At 39.8% G+C, this 17,318-nt stretch overlaps 1 pseudogene across 1 annotated transcript in view; it reads right to left on the bottom strand.

The window, feature by feature from the left end:
* LOC309862106 overlaps nt 1–16,024 on the bottom strand; it is a 65,915-nt pseudogene extending 49,891 nt beyond the window's left edge. Inside the window, exons 1-3 of the transcript in view lie at nt 15,905–16,024; nt 13,212–13,216; nt 11,786–12,023 (exon numbers count right to left, since the gene is read on the bottom strand). The product of the transcript in view is annotated as an uncharacterized misc_RNA (transcript). The remainder of the gene's footprint in view (nt 1–11,785; nt 12,024–13,211; nt 13,217–15,904) is intronic.
* Nucleotides 16,025–17,318: the final 1,294 nt, after the last annotated feature.

Genomic DNA, 17,318 nt, shown 5'->3' with positions numbered 1-17,318 from the left:
TGTTAGCCATTTGTATGTCTTCTTTGGAGATGTGTCTGTTCATGTCTTCTGCACATTTTTTGACTTGATTATTTGTTTTTTGGGTGTTGAGTTTGAGAATTCCTTATAGATCTTGGATATCAGCCTTTAATCTGTGGTGTTATTTACAAATATCTTTCTCCCATTCTTTGGGTTGCTTCTTTGTTTTGTTGACTGTTTCCTTTGCTGTGCAGAAGTTTTTATCTTGATGAAGTCCAAAAAGTTCGTTTTTTTGCCCTTGTTTCCCTTGCCTTTGGAGACATGTCTTGAATGAAGTTGCTGTGGCAATGTTGAAAATGTTACTGCCTATGTTGTCCTTTAGGATTTTGATGGATTCCTGTCTCACATTGAGGTCTTTCATCCATTTAGATTTTATCTTTGTGTATGATGTAAGAGAATGGTCAAATTTCATTCTTCTGTATATAGTTGACCAATTTTCCCAACACCAAATGTTGAAGAGACTGTCTTTCTCCCATTGGATATTTTTTCCTGCTTTGTCGAAGATTATTTGACCATAGAGTTGAGGGTCCATATTGGGCTCTCTATTCTGTTCCATTGATCTATGTGTCTGTTTTTGTGCCAGTACCATGCTGTCTTGGTGATTATAGCTTTGTAACACAGCTTGAAATCAGGGAACATAATGCTCCCAGCTTTGTTTTTCTTTTTCAACATTTCCTTGGCAATTCTTTTTCAACATTTTCTGGTTCCATACAAATTTTAGGGTTGTTTGTTCCAGCACTTTGAAAATTGCTATTGGTATTTTAATTGGGATGGCATTGAAAGTATAGATTGCTCTGGGCAGGGTAGACATTTTAACAGTGTTTATTCTTCCAATCCATGAGCATGGAATGTTTTTCCATCATTTTGTGTCTTCTTCATTTTTCTTCATAAGGGTTGTCTAGTTTCTAGAGTACAGATACTTTACCTCTTTGGTTAGGTTTTTTCTAAGGTATCTTAAGGATTTTGGTGCTATTGTAAATGGAATCAATTCCCTAATTTCTCTTTCTAGTGTTAGATGGTTAGTGTATAGGAAAGTAACTGATTTCTGTGCATGGATTTTTGTCTCCTGCCACATTACTGAATTGCTGTATGAGTCCTAGAAATTTGGATGTCGAGTCTTTTTGGGTTTTCCACATGAAGTAGCATGTCATCTGTGAAGAGAGAGAGTTTGACTTCCTCTTTGCCAATTCGAATACATTTTATTTCTTTTTGTTGTCTGATTGCTGTTGCTAGGACTTCCAGTACTGTATTGAACAATAGTGGCGAGAGTGGGCATCCTTGTCATGGTCCTGATCTTAAAGGAAAGGCTCTCATCTTTCCCCATTGAGAATGATATTCACTGTGGGCTTTTCATAGATGGTTTTTATGAAATTGAGGAATGTTCCCTCTATCCCTACACTCTGAAGAGTTTTAATCAGGAAAGGATGCTGTATTTTATCAAATGCTTTTTCTGCATCAATTGAGAGGACCATGTGGTTCTTGTCTCCTCTCTTATTTAAGTGTTCCATCATGTTGATTGATTTTATGAATGTTGAACCACCCTTGAATCCCAGGGATAAATCCCACCTCGTCATGATGGATAATCCTTTCAATCTACTGTTGGTTACTATTGGCTAGGATCTTGCTGAGAATTTTGGCATCCATATTCTTCAGGGATATTGGTCTTTAATCCTTTTTTGATGGGGTCTTTGCCTCATTTGGAGATTAAGATAATGCTGGCCTCATAGAATGACTTTGGAAGTTTTCCTTCTGTTTTTATTTTTGAAACAACTTCAGGAGAATATGTATTATCAAATAAATGAATAAATCTTTTTTAAAAAAAGAATGATTAAGTAACTGACTCAAGGTCGTGCAGCTAACATATTAATATTACACTGACAAACACTGGCTGACAGTAATACCTAGTGTTCTCCACTACCCTAAGTCAGTAATGCATTCATATTTGACAGCTCTCCTCTCCTGAATACTTCCCATAGTCTGGATATTTTATCTCTTCAATTCTCATAATTATCCAATAGAGCAAATGTTGTTATTGTCCTCATGCTTGCAATGAGGAAACTGAGGCTCAGAAGTTAGATGCCCAAGAAACACAGCTAGTAAGTGACAGAAGAGCTTTAAAGCCGAGTCTTCCTGATTCTAAAACCTGGTTTTCCTTTCATCATACCCTGAAGCTTCCTGGTATGTTAATTTAATACTATAAGCTGATTTGAATATATATGGGATTTTCAAGCTATGATTAGGCAAAGTGTTCTCATGGACTCCCCTACCCAAAAAGCACAGCCTTGGACACAGACTGACCTTACTGTTTGTGGTTCCCTCTATCCTGGGAACACCACAAGGGCAGTAATCTTGTCCTTGCTCCCTAGCACCTCACACAGTATCAGGCTTTTCAACAAATATTTATTGAACTTTTTATTTTTTTTTTAAATATTTTATTTATTTATTTGACAGAGAGAGATCACAAGCAGATGGAGAGGCAGGCAGAGAGAGAGAGGGAAGCAGGCTCCCTGCTGAGCAGAGAACCCAATGCGGGACTTGATCCCAGGACCCTGAGATCATGACCCAAGCCGAAGGCAGTGGCCCAACCCACTGAGCCACCCAGGCGCCCCTATTTATTGAACTTTTTAAAATGCAAATACTTGGGTCCCTGGGTGGCTCAGTCAGTTGAGTGTCTGCCTTCTGCTCAGGTCATGATCTCAGGGTCCCGGACTGAGCCTCATGTTGGACTCCCTGCTCAGTGGAGAATCTGCTTGAGAGTCTCTTTCCCCGCTGCCCCTTCTCCTGCTTGTTCTTGCTCTCTCTGTCTCTAAAATAAATGGGTAAATCTTTAAAAAAATTTTTCAAATACTTATTCTTTACACTTTACAATGGAAGAAGACAGGATGATGGTTAAAATCCCCCTTTGGCTGATAATTCCCATCCAGGGAACAGAAAGTGCATACACAATGATTAACTTGGATTCCTTTTCCCATTCTGCCTGTGCAACCCCACTTATATTGCTCAATGACAGGTAGCAATTTGAAAATTACATAACCTGAGTAACCTTGTCTCATTTCCATTGATTTATCTGTATAATCAGATCACTTCAATCTTTGATATTATTTCTCCAGGAAACTAGTTTGGTTTTGGCTGGGTCTTTCTGTCTTTCCTTTTTTCTTCCTTTCTTCCTCTTTCTTTCCTTCCTCCCTTCCTTCCTTTCTTTCCTTTTTTTTTTTTTTTTCCCAGTTTGATGCCTGCCCAGTCACCCCTCTAAAACTCATTCTTTTGCAAACCAAACAAGCATATGTCTTCAAGGAACAAGCTTCAACAAAGAATAATGATAGTCTCAACCTCAAGTGGAAAAGTATATTCTCTTTTATATGATAATGTTGTAGAGACAGATATTAACTCACTTAGTTTTGTCTTTATCTACAGATTTATTTATGCTCTGAAAAGATTCCATAATTGAACTGATTCTAAAGCTACCTAGAACTGGTCTGTGATACAGTTATGATAATGTGACCATCCTTCCTACAGTTTTTTATTGCCTGTAATTTGACTAAAATAATGTGAATATTGAAGTGTGAATATTCATTATACTAACAACTACTGTGTGTTAATTGCTTCTTATGGGCCAAGCACTAAGTTGGTACTTTGCACACCTTATCCCATTGGATCTTCTTACCAAACCTTGAGTGAGGAGTTATTATTATTATTAATCTCTTTGTGCTGTAAAGAAAACCAAAGCACACAAAAGTCAAGTAATTTACCCATGGTCACGCTGCCACTAACTGGGAGAGCTGTGGTTCACAGCCTAGGTGTGTCAGACCTCAGAACCTTGTGCTTAGAACAGCTCTGATTCACTACCTTACCAAAACCAAAGCAAACACAACAACAAAAACCAATAAAAATAACTTGAACGATCTTTGCTGCCTTTTGTTGTTTAGGCTTATAACAAAATTCAAATTAAGAATGAGCATGAGATGGGGCGCCTGGGTGGCTCAGTGGGTTAAAGCCTCTGCCTTCGGCTCAGGTCATGATCCCAGGGTCCTGAGATCAAGCCCCGCATGGGTTTCTCTGCTCAGCAGGGAGCCGGCTTCCCCCACTCTCTCTCTGCCTGCCTCTCTGCCTACTTCTGATCTGTCAAATAAATAAATAAATAAAATCTTTAAAAAAGAATGAGCATGAGAGCATTTTGTACCTAACTGAGGCTGAAAACAAATTTAAAATCTGAAAATAGCAAGGTTTAACATTAGCCTCCTAACAGATAGCCTTTATCCCCCTAGAATCTGATCTCCCCAGAGCACTTAGAGCAGTTCTTTTAAATCATATCCCTCTTCCACAAAACCCCCAATAGTTTATTAGATATGAGAGGTGGATTTAATGTCCCCAATTCCTTACTCTTCCCTTTATTCATACCCTTTGCAGTGTGGGTTTGCAATTGGTTGCATTAAAAGCAGTGTTAATGTCTCCATCCTGTAACAAGGATGTGGGACTTGCTTTTAGCAATGAGATGTGAGCAGATATCTCGAAGTGTGCCTGTGGAGTTGTGCATGTCCTCAGTGTTAAAGGAGGATGAGAGGTAGGACAAACGGACCGGAACCCCACCCAAAGCCAGGAGCCAAACTAGGCTAGGTCAGCTAATCACAGCCAACCCACAGATATGTGAGCAAGAAAAAAATGCTTTGAGTTTTGAGATGGTTTGTTATACAGCCCTGTTGCCGCTAATGATAAAGAATGCCTTACCTTCCTCAGAATACATCTAAAATTCTAGCTATTTCCCCTGAGGCTTTATAAAGCCTCCCTCTAGGGCCACTTCCCTTACCATTCCTTCTTGCTCACTCCTCTGTCACAGAAACCTATTGCTGTTTTTTCAAAGCATCTTAATGTGCTCTACAATGCATTTGATATCATTTGATGCCTGTAATAACTGGGGGAGATTCTTAGAAAATAGGGAATTATGATCCCATTTTGTAGATATAAACCCTACGGATCCAAACCTTGCAAAAGGAGCAACAACTATTTCATGATAGCACTGGGGCCAGTCCTCTGTTCACTAACCTTGCAAAAACTCCTGTTCGTGTAGGTTTTTCTTTGGGCAAATGACTTAACCCCTGTCTGTTCTCAATTTTTATCATCTATTCAGTTAGTTTCATCTGTAAGGTTTCTTCTTTTTTCTTTACCTTTTAAAAAAGATTTTATTTATTTATTTGACAGAGAGAGACAGTGAGAAAAGGAATACAAACAGGGGGAGTGGGAAAGGGAGAAGCTGGCCTCCCACTAAGCAGGGAGCCCGATGTGGGGCTCGATCCCAGGACCCTGAGATCATGACCCGAGCTGAAGGCAGATGCCTAATGACTGAGCCACCCAGGAGCCCTTTTTTTACTTTTCTTTTTCTAGTTTGACTGAGATATAATTGTTATATATTATGACACTAGTTCCAAGGTATTAGCACAAGATGTGATAGGTATATATATTGCGAAATGACTACCACAATAAGTTCATTTAACATCAGTCACCTCATATAGTTACACATTTTTTTCTTCTAATAAGAACTTTAAAGATCTTCTCCTTTAGCAACTTTCAAGACTACAATACATTATTGTTAACTGTCATCATGCTATACACTACCTTCCAGGACTTATTTATCTTGTAACCAGAAAGCACCTTCACATATTTCCTTCACCACCCCCATTCCCACCTCTATCTATGAGTTCAGATTTTGTAGATTCCACATAGAAGTGACATCATACAGTACTTTTCTCTCTCTTCTGTCTTCTTTCACTTGCCCTCGAGGTTCACCTGTGTTGTCGCAAATGGCAGGATTTTCTTCTTTTTTTGTGGCTGAATAGTAGTCCTGTGTGTGTGTGTGTGTGTGTGTGTGTGTTTCTTTATCCATTCATCCACTGGTGAACACTTAGGTTGTTTGCATGTTTGGGCTATTATAAATAATACTGCAGTGAACATGGAGTGCAGATATCTTTTTGAGATAGTGATTTCATTTTCTTCAGATAAATAACCAGAAGTAGAAGTGTTCAGTCATATGGTAGTTCTATGTTTAACTTTTTTGAGGAATCTCCATATTGTTTTTAAACTGGCTTAACCAGTTTACAATGCCACAAGCGGTCCACAAGGGTTCCATTTTCTCCCCATCTTATCCAGCATTTGCTATCCATTGTCTTTTTAATGTTAGGTATTGTAACAGGTGTGAAATATCTCATTATGCTTTTGATTTGCATTTCCCTGATGGTTAGTAATGTTGACCATCTTTTCAAGTACCTAAAGGCCATTTGGATGTCTTGTTTGAAAAAAATGTCTACTTAGTTCCTCAGCCCATTTTTAAATCAGATTGTTATTTTCGTATTAAGTTGTAGGAGTTCTTTATATATTTTGAGTATTAATCCCTTATTGGATATAGTATTTGAATATTTTCTCCCATTCCACAGGTTGTCTATAATTTTTTGATGAATTTCTATAAAGAAGCTTTTTATTTTGATATAGTCCCATTTCTTTGTTTTTGCTTTTGTTGCCTTTGCTTTTGGCATTATCAAGACCAGTGTGAAGGAGCTTATTCCCCGTGTTTTCACTTAAGATTTAGTTTCAAGCTTTATGTTCAAGTCTTTAATCCATCTTGAGTTTTTTTTTAATGATATAAGACAGTGATTCAATTTCATTCATTTGCATGTGACTGTCCAACTTTCTCATTACTATTTATTAAAGAGATTATCCTCCCCACATTGTATATCCTTGGCTCTTTTGTCATAAATTAATTGGTGATATACATGTGTCTGTTTTCTGGGCTATCTGTTCTCTTCTGTTGATCTATGTGTCTGTTTTTATAATAGTGCCATACTGTTTTGTCTACTATACGTTTGCAATATAGTTTGAAGTCAGTAAGTATGATATCCCCAGCTTTGTTTTTCTTTATCAAGATTGCTTTGGCCTTTGGAGTCTTTTCTGTGGTTCCATACAATGTACTGGGTTTTTTCCTGTTTTTGTGAAAAAAATGCCAGTGGAATTTTGATAGAGTTCACTTTGAATCTGTAGATTGCTTTGAATAATATGGACATTTTAACAATATTATTTCTGCCAATCCATGCGCATAAAATATCTTTCCATTTATCTTGCATCTTTTACAATTTCTTTCATGAGTATCTTATAGTTCTTAGTGTACTATACAGGTAGATCTTTCATCCTTTTTTTTTTTAAGATTTTTATCTATTTATTTGACAGACAGAGATCATAAGTGGGCAGAGAGGCAGGCAGAGAGAGAGGAGGAAGCAGGCTCCCCGCTGAGCAGAGAGCCCGATGCGGGGCTCGATCCCAGGACCCTGGGATCATGACCTGAGCCGAAGGCAGAGACTTTAACCCCAAGCGCCCCGATCTTTCATCCCTTGATTAAGTTTATTCCTGGGTATTCTGTTCTGTTCTTCTTCTTTTTCTTCTTCTTTTTTTTTTTTTTTTTTTTGAGTTCTTAACATATAATGTATTATTTTTTTCAGGGGTACAGGTCTGTGACTCATCAATACACAGAGCTCACCACAACACATACCCTCCCCAGTGACCATCCCGCAGCCATCCCATCCCTCCCACCCAGCCCCACTCCAGCAACCCTCAGTTTGTTTTCTGAGATTATGAGTCTCTTATGGTTTGTCTCCCTCTATGATTTCTCCTTATTTCATTTTTTCCTCTCTTCCCCTATGATCCTCTGCCTTGTTTCTCAAATTCCACAGATCAGTGAGATCATATGATAATTATCTTTCTCTGATTGACTTATTTCACTTAGCATAATACCCTCTAGCACCATCCACTTCATTAACAAATGGCAAGATTTCTGTTTTTGATGGCTGCATAATATTTCTATATATATCATATATATGGATATATATCACCTCTCCTTTATCCATTCATCTATTTTTTAATTTTTTTAAGATTTTATTTATTTATTTGACACAGAGGGAAAGATCACAAGTGGGCAGAGAGACAGGCAGAGAGAGAGGGGAAGCAGGCTCCCTGCTGAGCAGAGAGCCTGATGTGGGACTTAATCCCAGGACCCTGAGATTATGACCTGAGCCAAAGGCAGAGGCTTAACCCACTGAGTCACCCAGGCGCCCCATATCCATTCATCTATTGATGGACATCGAGGCTCTTTCCATAGTTTGGCTATTGTGGACATTGCTGTGATAAACATTCGGATACATGTGCCCCTTCAGATTACTACATTTGTATCTTTGTGGTAAATAAACAGTAGTACAATTGCTGGGTCATAGGGTAGCTCTATTTTCAACTTTTTGGGGAACCTACTACTGTTTTCCAGAGTGGCTTCAAGAGCTTGCATTCCCACAAACAGTGTAGGAGGGTTCCCCTTTCTACGTATCCTTGCCAACATCTGTCATTTCCTGATTTGTTAATTTTAGCCATTCTGACTGGTGTAAGGTGGTAACTCATTGTGGTTTTGATTTGTATTTCCCTGATGCTGAATGATGTGGAGCACTTTTTCCTGTGTTTGTTGGCCATCTGGATGTCTTCTCTGCAGAAATATCTGTTCATGTCCTCTGCCCTTTACTTGATTGGATTATTTGTTCCTTGGGTATTGAGCATGATAAGTTCTTTATAGATTTGGGGTACTAGCCCTTTATTTGATATGTCATTTGCAAACATCTTCTCCCATTCTGTCAGTTGTCTTTTGATTTTGTGGAGTGTTTCCTTTGCTGTGCAAAAGGTTTTTGTCTTGATGAAGTCCCAATAGTTCATTTTTGCCCTTGTTTCCCTTGTCTTTGCAGATGTGTCTAGGAAGAAGTTGCTGTGACAGAGGTCGAAAAGTTTGCTGCCTGTGTTCTCCTCAAGGATTCTGATGGATTCCTGCCTCACATTCAGGTCTTTCATCCATTTTAAGTCTATTTTTGTGTGTGGTGTAAGGAAATGGTCCAGTTTCATTCTTCTGCATATGGTTGTCCAATTTTCCCAACACCATTTGTTGAAGAGATTGTCTTTTTTCCATTGCACATTCTTTCCTGCTTTGTTGAAGATTAGTTGACCATAGAGTTGAGGGTCTATTTCTGGGCTCTCTATTCTGTTCCATTGATCTATGTGTCTGTTTTTGTGCCAGTACCATACTGTCTTGACGCTTACAGCTTTGTAATACAGCTTGAAGTCTGGAATTGTGATGTCACCAACTTTGGCTTCCTTTTTCGACATCCTCTGGCTATTTGAAGTATTTTCTGGTCCCATATAAATTTTAGGATTATTTGTTCCATTTCCTTGAAAAAAATTGATGGCATTTTGATAGGGATTGCATTAAATGTGTATATTGCTCTAGTTAGCATAGACATTTTCACATTTGTTTTTCCAATCCATGACCATGGAACATTTTTCCATTTCTTTGTGTCTTCCTCAATTTCTTTCATGAATACTTTATAGTTTTCTGAATACAGATTCTTTGCCTCTTTGGTTAGGTTTATTCCTAGGTATCTTATGGTTTTGGGTGCAATTGTAAATAGGATCAACTCCTTAATTTCTCTTTCTTCTGTCTTGCTGTTGGTGTATAGAAATGCAACTGATTTCTGTGCAATGATTTTATATTCTGACACTTTACTGAATTCCTATATGAGTTCTAGCAGTTTTGGAGTGGAGTCTTTTGGGGTTTCCACATAAAATATCATATTATCTGCAAAGAGAGAGAGTTTGACTTCTTCTTTGCCAATTCAGATGACTTTTATTTCTTTTTGTTGTCTGATTGCTGAGGCTAGGACTTCTAGTACTAGGTTGAACAGCAGTGGTGATAGTGGACAGCCCTGCCGTGCTCCTGACCTTAGTGGAAAAGCTCTCAGTTTTTCCCCATTGAGAATGACATTTGCTGTAGACTCATCTGCAAGTTTGATCTATAAAATTTATTGATAACATTTTATCTGTTTTCCTAGTATGCTATGTTTAAAGTATGTAAACAACTGTATTCTAATTGATAGGTTTAAACAATTAAGGAGGGGATGCACTATTTTTCCACATACCCATTGGTGCAAACATTTAACTGAATCTAAATTATGGGAGGCAAAGAAGACCAGACAATTCAAGCCAAGGAGACAGTGTATCAGGGACACTGCTCTCTGGAAGGTAGAGTTTGAGATGCATGGACCTCTTTGCTCCTCTCTGGCTGCTTCTTGCCACACACTCTCCCAGGCACACTGGTACTTGGTTTTTATGACATGCTAATTTTCAAACTTCCAGGTTTTTGCTGAATGTGTTTGTTTTGACATATTATCCCTGTCCTTGAGTCCTCTTGAAAGAATGTTAGCTCTTTGGCAGAGCCTCTCCTAAGTCATCTGAGTTTGACTCCTCCGCTGGGTTACAACTACACCTTTGGGCCAAAAACCTCTGTCTAGTCCAGATCACCATGATACTAACATAACTATCACTAGTTTAGTATTGACTGGCTACCAGAGACTCTTTCAAGCATTTTACCTACTTAATACGACCTATCCCATTTTACAGATGACAAAAATTAGAACCGAGAGGTTAAGTCATCTCCTGAAAATAATACATATAAAACCAAGATCTGAACCCAGGTGGTTTGGTTCCAGAGTTCACACTCTTAATCATGATTTCATACTGCCTGTTATGATTCACCATGACTCCTCACTGAGATATCTATTCTTCCTATCAGTTTTGGAATCTCTTAAAGCTGGAAGCCAATTCAGGTTCACCTATATAAAACCCTCCAGTGGGAATCACATATTGCTTTTAAGGACTTCATTACTCAACACGGCAAGCAGTGTGAGCTTCATGTTCGCATTGGTTCCTCTGGCTCTCAAGTCCAATGATGGTCATGCAGAGGGGCCCAGACAAATGCTGTGCATGTAGAGGGTTTGCAAGAAACCCTGATATTAGGAAGACCAAATCTTCTAAAATGAGCAGTTAGTCTACCTTAACACTGCCCCAGAGAGAGACAAAAGCTTTATTATATAAGGTTCTAAATAAACTTCCTAATATGTCTCATAGGTCTCACAGGCTCTGTCCCTCACCTCTGTTACAGTCCAATCTCTCACCACACTTCCTGTCACTTTGGCTTTCACTCAGTCCCCCCTTCTCCTCACCATACTCTTTCTTGCCATTGGGCCTTTGCACATATTGTTCCCTCTATCTGGAGTTCTCTTTCCCTTCATTGTTTAATTTCTATTAATTTTGAAGGTTGCTTCTCATGTAGCTTTACCTCAGGGAAAGACTTACTAAGTCAAATGTCTTGTTTAGGTGTTCCATACACTAGTGGACCTTTCTTTCATGGCATTTACTCCATTTACAATTTTATATTTGTGTGTTTTCACTAGATATAATATAAGTACCTATGAACTAGTAAACACCATGAAGGCAAGGACCATGTTCTTGTTCACAAGAGTCCCAGTGTCTTGCCCTGTACCCCAAGATATATCTATAAAATAAATGGATTCTAATACCCCAGATTTTTAGAGTGTCTGGCATATAATATCCCAATGAGACGTTGCTAAATTAATGACATATGGTGAGGGGCATCTGGGTGGCTCTGTCAGCTAAGTATCTGCTTTCAGCTCAGGTCACAATCTCAGGGTCCTGGGATAGAGCCCTGTGTTGGGCTCCCTGCCCAATGGGGAGTCAGCTTCTCCCTCTGCCCCTCCCCCTGCTCGTACCCACTCTCTCTCTCTCTTTCAAATAAATAAAATTTTTTTTTAAATAACATATGGTGGAAGATGAGAAGGGAGAGGATGATAGTTTCATCTTAAAACCGTTGTGGTACCAAGTAATTATACTGGTTGTCTACATACTTCCCACTGATGTGGAAATCTATGAGACAGCACAAATGGATGGATTATAGGATTTGCATTAATGAGAACAGAGAAGCATGAGGCGAGACAGACACAGTGATTATGGCAACTCATGTATGTTCAGAGGCATTTTCCAGAAGAAGGCTGTCATTTTCAACGGCAGAACTTGGGAAGGCTAAAACATCTGAGAGGAAACACAAAATTTTACTTTGTATAAGGATTTCTGCAATGTATCTGACAAGCACAAAGGAAAAGCCCACAAAATGGGTATGGCTCCTTTTTTTTTTTTTATTTAAAAGTCTTAAAATCAGTTGAGTTCACTTGGTAAGATCATCAAGAACTGTGAAGGATCTGACAACTTACTCTACCTACAAGCTAACAGATTAACCAGCTAAAGTTTTGTTGATGCTGGCAGAGACACAAGGCTGCTGGGTCCAAGACAGTGGTGATTAATTTTATGTGTCCATGACTGGGCCCCAGACATTTGCCCAGACATTATTCTGGATGTATCTGTGAGAGTGTACCTGAACATGATTAACATTTAATTAGGGCCCTTGATTTAAGACAGAATGCTATGGACTGAATTGTGCTCCCCCAATTTCATATGTTGAAATAAACGTCCCATGTGACAATATCTGGAAATGGGATCTTTAGGAGGTAATTAAGGTTAAATGAGGTTACAAGAATGGGATCCTTACTTTTCTTTTCTTTTTTTTTTTTTTAAAAAGATTTTATTTATTCTTCAGAGAGAGCAAGCACAGGCAGACAGAATGGCAGGCAGAGGCTGAGGGAGAAGCAGGCTCCCTGCTGAGCAAGGAGCCCGATGTGGGACTCGATCCCAGGACGCTGGGATCATGACCTGAGCCGAAGGCAGCTGCTTAACCAACTGAGCCACCCAGGCGTCCCCTTACTTTTCTTTTTAACATGTTTAGAAATGTGCAACAGGGGGCGCCTGGGTCGTTCAATGGGTTAAGCCTCTGCCTTCGGCTCAGTTCATCATCTCAAGGTCCTGGGATCAAGTACCACGTCGGGCTCTCTGCTCAGCGGGGAGCCTGCTTCCCCCCCTCTCTCTGCCTACCTCTTTGCCTACTTGTGATCTCTGTCTGTCAAATAAATAAATCTAAAAAAAAAAAAAAAACTAAAAGAAAAGAAAAATGTGTAGCAGGGGGACACCTGGGTTGGTGGCTCAGTTGGTTAAGCGTCTGCCTTCAGCTCAGGTTATGATCCCAGGGTCCTGGGACAGAGTCCCATATCAGGCTTCCTGCTCAGCAGAGAGTCTACTTCTCCCCCTACCCCAACCTTCCCCCCTGTTGTGTTCTCTCATTCTCTCTCTCTTAAATAAATAAATAAATCTTTAAATAAAGTCTTTAAAAAAAAAATAGCAGACGCTCAGTATTCTGTCCCCTTTCCATCCATACTCACCTCAGCTACGTGTGGAAGGCCACTGAGAGCATTTACAACTAAGCCTTGACCTGCACACGGGCCAAGCCAGAGTGCTAGAGAGTTCATGCCCCTGGAGGCATCCCTCAACCAATGACCAGCAGCGACCTACCTGGTGGTTAAACAGACAGGCTTCCTCTATTTCACTGTTGGTAACTCAGGAACTGAAGAGGTGCTTCTACCTGGGATCCTTGTGTTCCCCAGCAGGACTGAGCTCCAAGTGCCCTGGGTGCTAACAAGCTTGGTAACACACTCTTCACCATCTGCCTTCCACTGCTCTCAATTCCTCATCCCCCTACTGGTGTTTCCTAGGATCACCATCCCAAACAAGTGACTTGTGCTTGAACACTTCTCTTTGGGTTCTGGTTCCAGGAGAATCCAAACTAAGATGACATGATAGAATCATTTTGGGGTTTTTGTAAGGTACAACAAAACATAAAAAATATTTCAGTGGCCACTAATGGTAAGAGAAAAGCTCAGGGAAATCAGGCATCCATCTTTGGTTCACACTGAACTTTGGAAAGGTCTTCTGGTTGGCCTTGGATCCTTGTTCATTTCTTGGCTTCATCTCTCTCCCTTTTTCCCTCTTTGTACTCTCTATTCCAATTATCTTGACCTCCTTTCCACTTCTCTCTGCCACCTCTAGATAGTTTTATATACTGTTCCTAAAACTTGTTTTGCTTTCCAATATTCTATCCAAACTTCAGTTGTCTTTAAAATATCACTCACTTCAAGGGCGCCTGGCTGGGTCAGTCAGTAGAGCATGCAATTCTTGATCTCAGGGTTGTAGGTTCAAGCCCATGTTGGGTGTAGAGATTACTTAAAAATAAAATCTTGGGGGCACCTGGGTGACTCAGTCAGTTGGGTGTCTGACTCTTGGTTTCTGCTCAGATCATGATCTCGGGGTCATGACATTGAGCCATGCATTAGACTCTGTGCTCAGGAGGGAGTCTGCTTCCTTCTCTCTCTCACTCTCCCTCTCCTTTTGACCCTCCCCCCACTTGCTCACTCTCTAAATAAATAAATAAATAAATAGAATCTTTAACATTTATTTATAAAATAAAATAAAACATCACTCCCTTCAAAAGCCTGCCCTGCCCTGCCCTGCCCATGTTGGATTAGACACTCCTTCTCAATATTTGCATGCCACCCTATCATGACATGTGACACATTGTGTGACTTTCTTTCTCTTGTATGACTGCTCGCGGAACCATAAACTCCAACTCCAAGAACCGTGTTTATTCTGAACCCTAAAAAAACACCTAATACATATTTGTTGAATGAAAAATAAGTAATATTAATAACTATAAACTATTATTTCATGTGAATTTTAAAAAATATATTTATTTAAGTAATATCTATGCCCAACATGGGGCTGGAACTCACGACCCCGAGATAAACAGTTGCGTGCTCTTCCAACTGAGCGAGCCAGGCATACCCTCCCATGAATTTTTCTGTTTAATCCTTAAGCTTTAGGGTCAGGATACTACTATTATCATCTGAATGATGCACAAAACCAAACTAAGACACAGAAAGAAAGCTCAAATGGCCTGAAATTACACAGCTAATAAATGGCAGCAGGATTTGAACCCCCCATTTGCTAGATGTTTTTAAAGGAGGAAGATAAGCTCATGATTCAGAGTAGAGTTCTTTGGGGTAAAAACTGGAAAAAGCCTCAGAATTTCAAATTTTGAGAAAGCCCTCACCAAAGCTATAACAATAGCTCTGGGAAGAAAGGAGAGGGACAAATCGGGAGTGAACTTTTGAATCAAGCCTAACTTTGACTTAGATACCAGTTCTACATCTGACTGACCACATGACCACTTGGGCAAGCAACTCATCTTTTCAGAAGCTAGATGTCAACTGTGGCTTGATAAGAAGCCCCTCTGGGGCAAGCAGGAGGTGGGGAGCAGATCACTGTATTTAAGAGATAAGTGATCTAAATTATGGACCATTATTTTAATAAAGCTTTGTCATTCACTCTCATAAGAAATGTAAGATTTCTTTTCACATGAAGCCATTATCAGTTTAACTAGACCCAATGCCTAAAATTCGGGGTAAAAAATGGCTCTCTAGATGACAGTGTCCTATACATGTGTGTCTAACTCTGCAGTGCCAGGAAATGACTCAATGCTCAAGTCACAATGCCTTCTGAGACAAAAATCATTATGTGTCCCACTGAGCTGGCTGACTTTGACTCTCTTTTTCTAGATTCCCCTCTTTTTTATTTGTTTTCCCCCACCCTTTAATTTCAGCTGGACCTTTCCCTGATGGTAAAAGTGATGTTTTAGGGAAGGCAGAGTAAGGTTAGAGTCCCAAAACCTCTTTGGAAAATCAGAGATTAAAATAGTGTCCTGAATTCAGGTCCTGTTGTTTCTCCATTCCCCAATTAAAATTCCATTCTGATTTAGTTGGTCAAGCAAATATTGAGTGCTTATGAGGTAGCCAGATATTGTTAGGTAATCATTTTTTGCAACATACGACAAAACGTAGCAAATATGGCAATGGCCATTCACAGTAAGAGAATGTACGTAAGCTCTGACACAGTGATGAACTAGGACCCATGTCTCCTTCTTCTCCCACAGCCCAGGCGCACCCCATCTAACAGGGGGTGTGATGTATCCAGGAGGAGCAACAAAGCAATCCATGCCCTGCCGTATCTCTCCAGCTCTTACCATTCTGTGTACATAGGCTCCGCTTCCATCTGCCAGCATCTGCACTTTTTTGTCTGATGGGCTGAAGTGCTGGATAATTAATGATGCTTTTACTGCTGCTGCTGCTTTTTGACTCTCCATTATTTCATGAACATGTCTCTAAAGAGGTTTGCAAGTCTCTTTCTGGCCATAGATATTTTCACCATCCTCTGTCCTATGCCAACAAAGTCCCTTTTGCTTCAAATGTGTGCTTTAGTTCACCAGGGAGCTCTTCCATGTAAGAAGTGATCTGATGAGCGCCTGGGTGGTTCAGCTGGCTAAGCATCTCACTCTTGATTTTGGCTCAGGTTGTGATCTCAGGGTGGTGGGACTGAGCCCTGTGTGGAGTCCTATGTCAGACTCCCTGCTCAGAACCAAGACTGCTTCTCTTCTGCCCTTCCCCCTACTCACAGACATACATTCTCTTAAAATCTTAAAATCTTTAAAAAAAAAAAAAAGTGATCTGGTAATTTCTGAACGATGAAATTCATAAATTTCTGCTTGTCAATTTCCCTCTGGAATAGCATTTCAAAGTCTTATTCCAAATTTGTTCTCCATCGTTGAAATTTGCATCCTGTTTGGCTTTAGGTATATGCGTTGGGGTGGGGAGTTATGGTTATTTAGCAAAGTATGACACTAGATAGAATAACAGCCCCACCCCAAAGATGTCCACTTCCTATCCTCCAGAGAGTCTGAATATGTTACCTTACATGGTACACGGGACTTTCTTTGCAAATGTGATTAGGAGTCTTGAGATGGGAGATTATCCTGGGTTATCTAGATGAGCCCATGGTAATCACAATGGTCCTTAAACATGGAAGAGGGAGGTGGAAGAAGAGAATCAGAAGAGATGTGCTGGTTTTTTAGATGGAAGAAGGGAATCACGAGCCAAGGAATGTGTGTGGCCTCTCGAGGCTGGAAAAGACAAAGAAATGGATTTACCCTATAGACTCAGGAGAAAAAACAGCCATGCCAAACGCTTTGATTTTAGCCCAGTGAGACATGTCAGGCTCCTAACTGCAGAACTGTAAGAAAGATTTCTGCTGTCTTAAGGCACTACCAAGTTTGTGGTAATTTGTTACAGGTAATTATGGAAGAACATATTAATTAGCACATTTGACACGATTGAGCTACTTGGGGTGACGATGTGCTAAAACTGAAATCAAGTGACATCACTGTTTTTCTCAAAGTCTTTTTTTTTTCCATTTCATTTCTTTTTTTTTTTTTTTAACATAATGCATTATTTGTTTCAGGAGTACAGGTCTCAAAGTCTTCTAACAGTTTTTCATCTCACACCATGTGAAAGCCATGTTCATAGGCCAGCCTTCAGGCCCCACACAACAGGTAAGTCCCCTGGTATCTTCCTGGCTCGTGTTCTACAACTCTTGTGCTAACT

This window comes from Mustela nivalis (assembly GCF_964662115.1).
Source record: "Mustela nivalis genome assembly, chromosome: 1".
Classification (NCBI taxonomy): domain Eukaryota; kingdom Metazoa; phylum Chordata; class Mammalia; order Carnivora; family Mustelidae; genus Mustela; species Mustela nivalis.
Note: the sequence above shows the minus strand (reverse complement) of the source record. Positions and strands in the feature narration are given on the sequence as shown.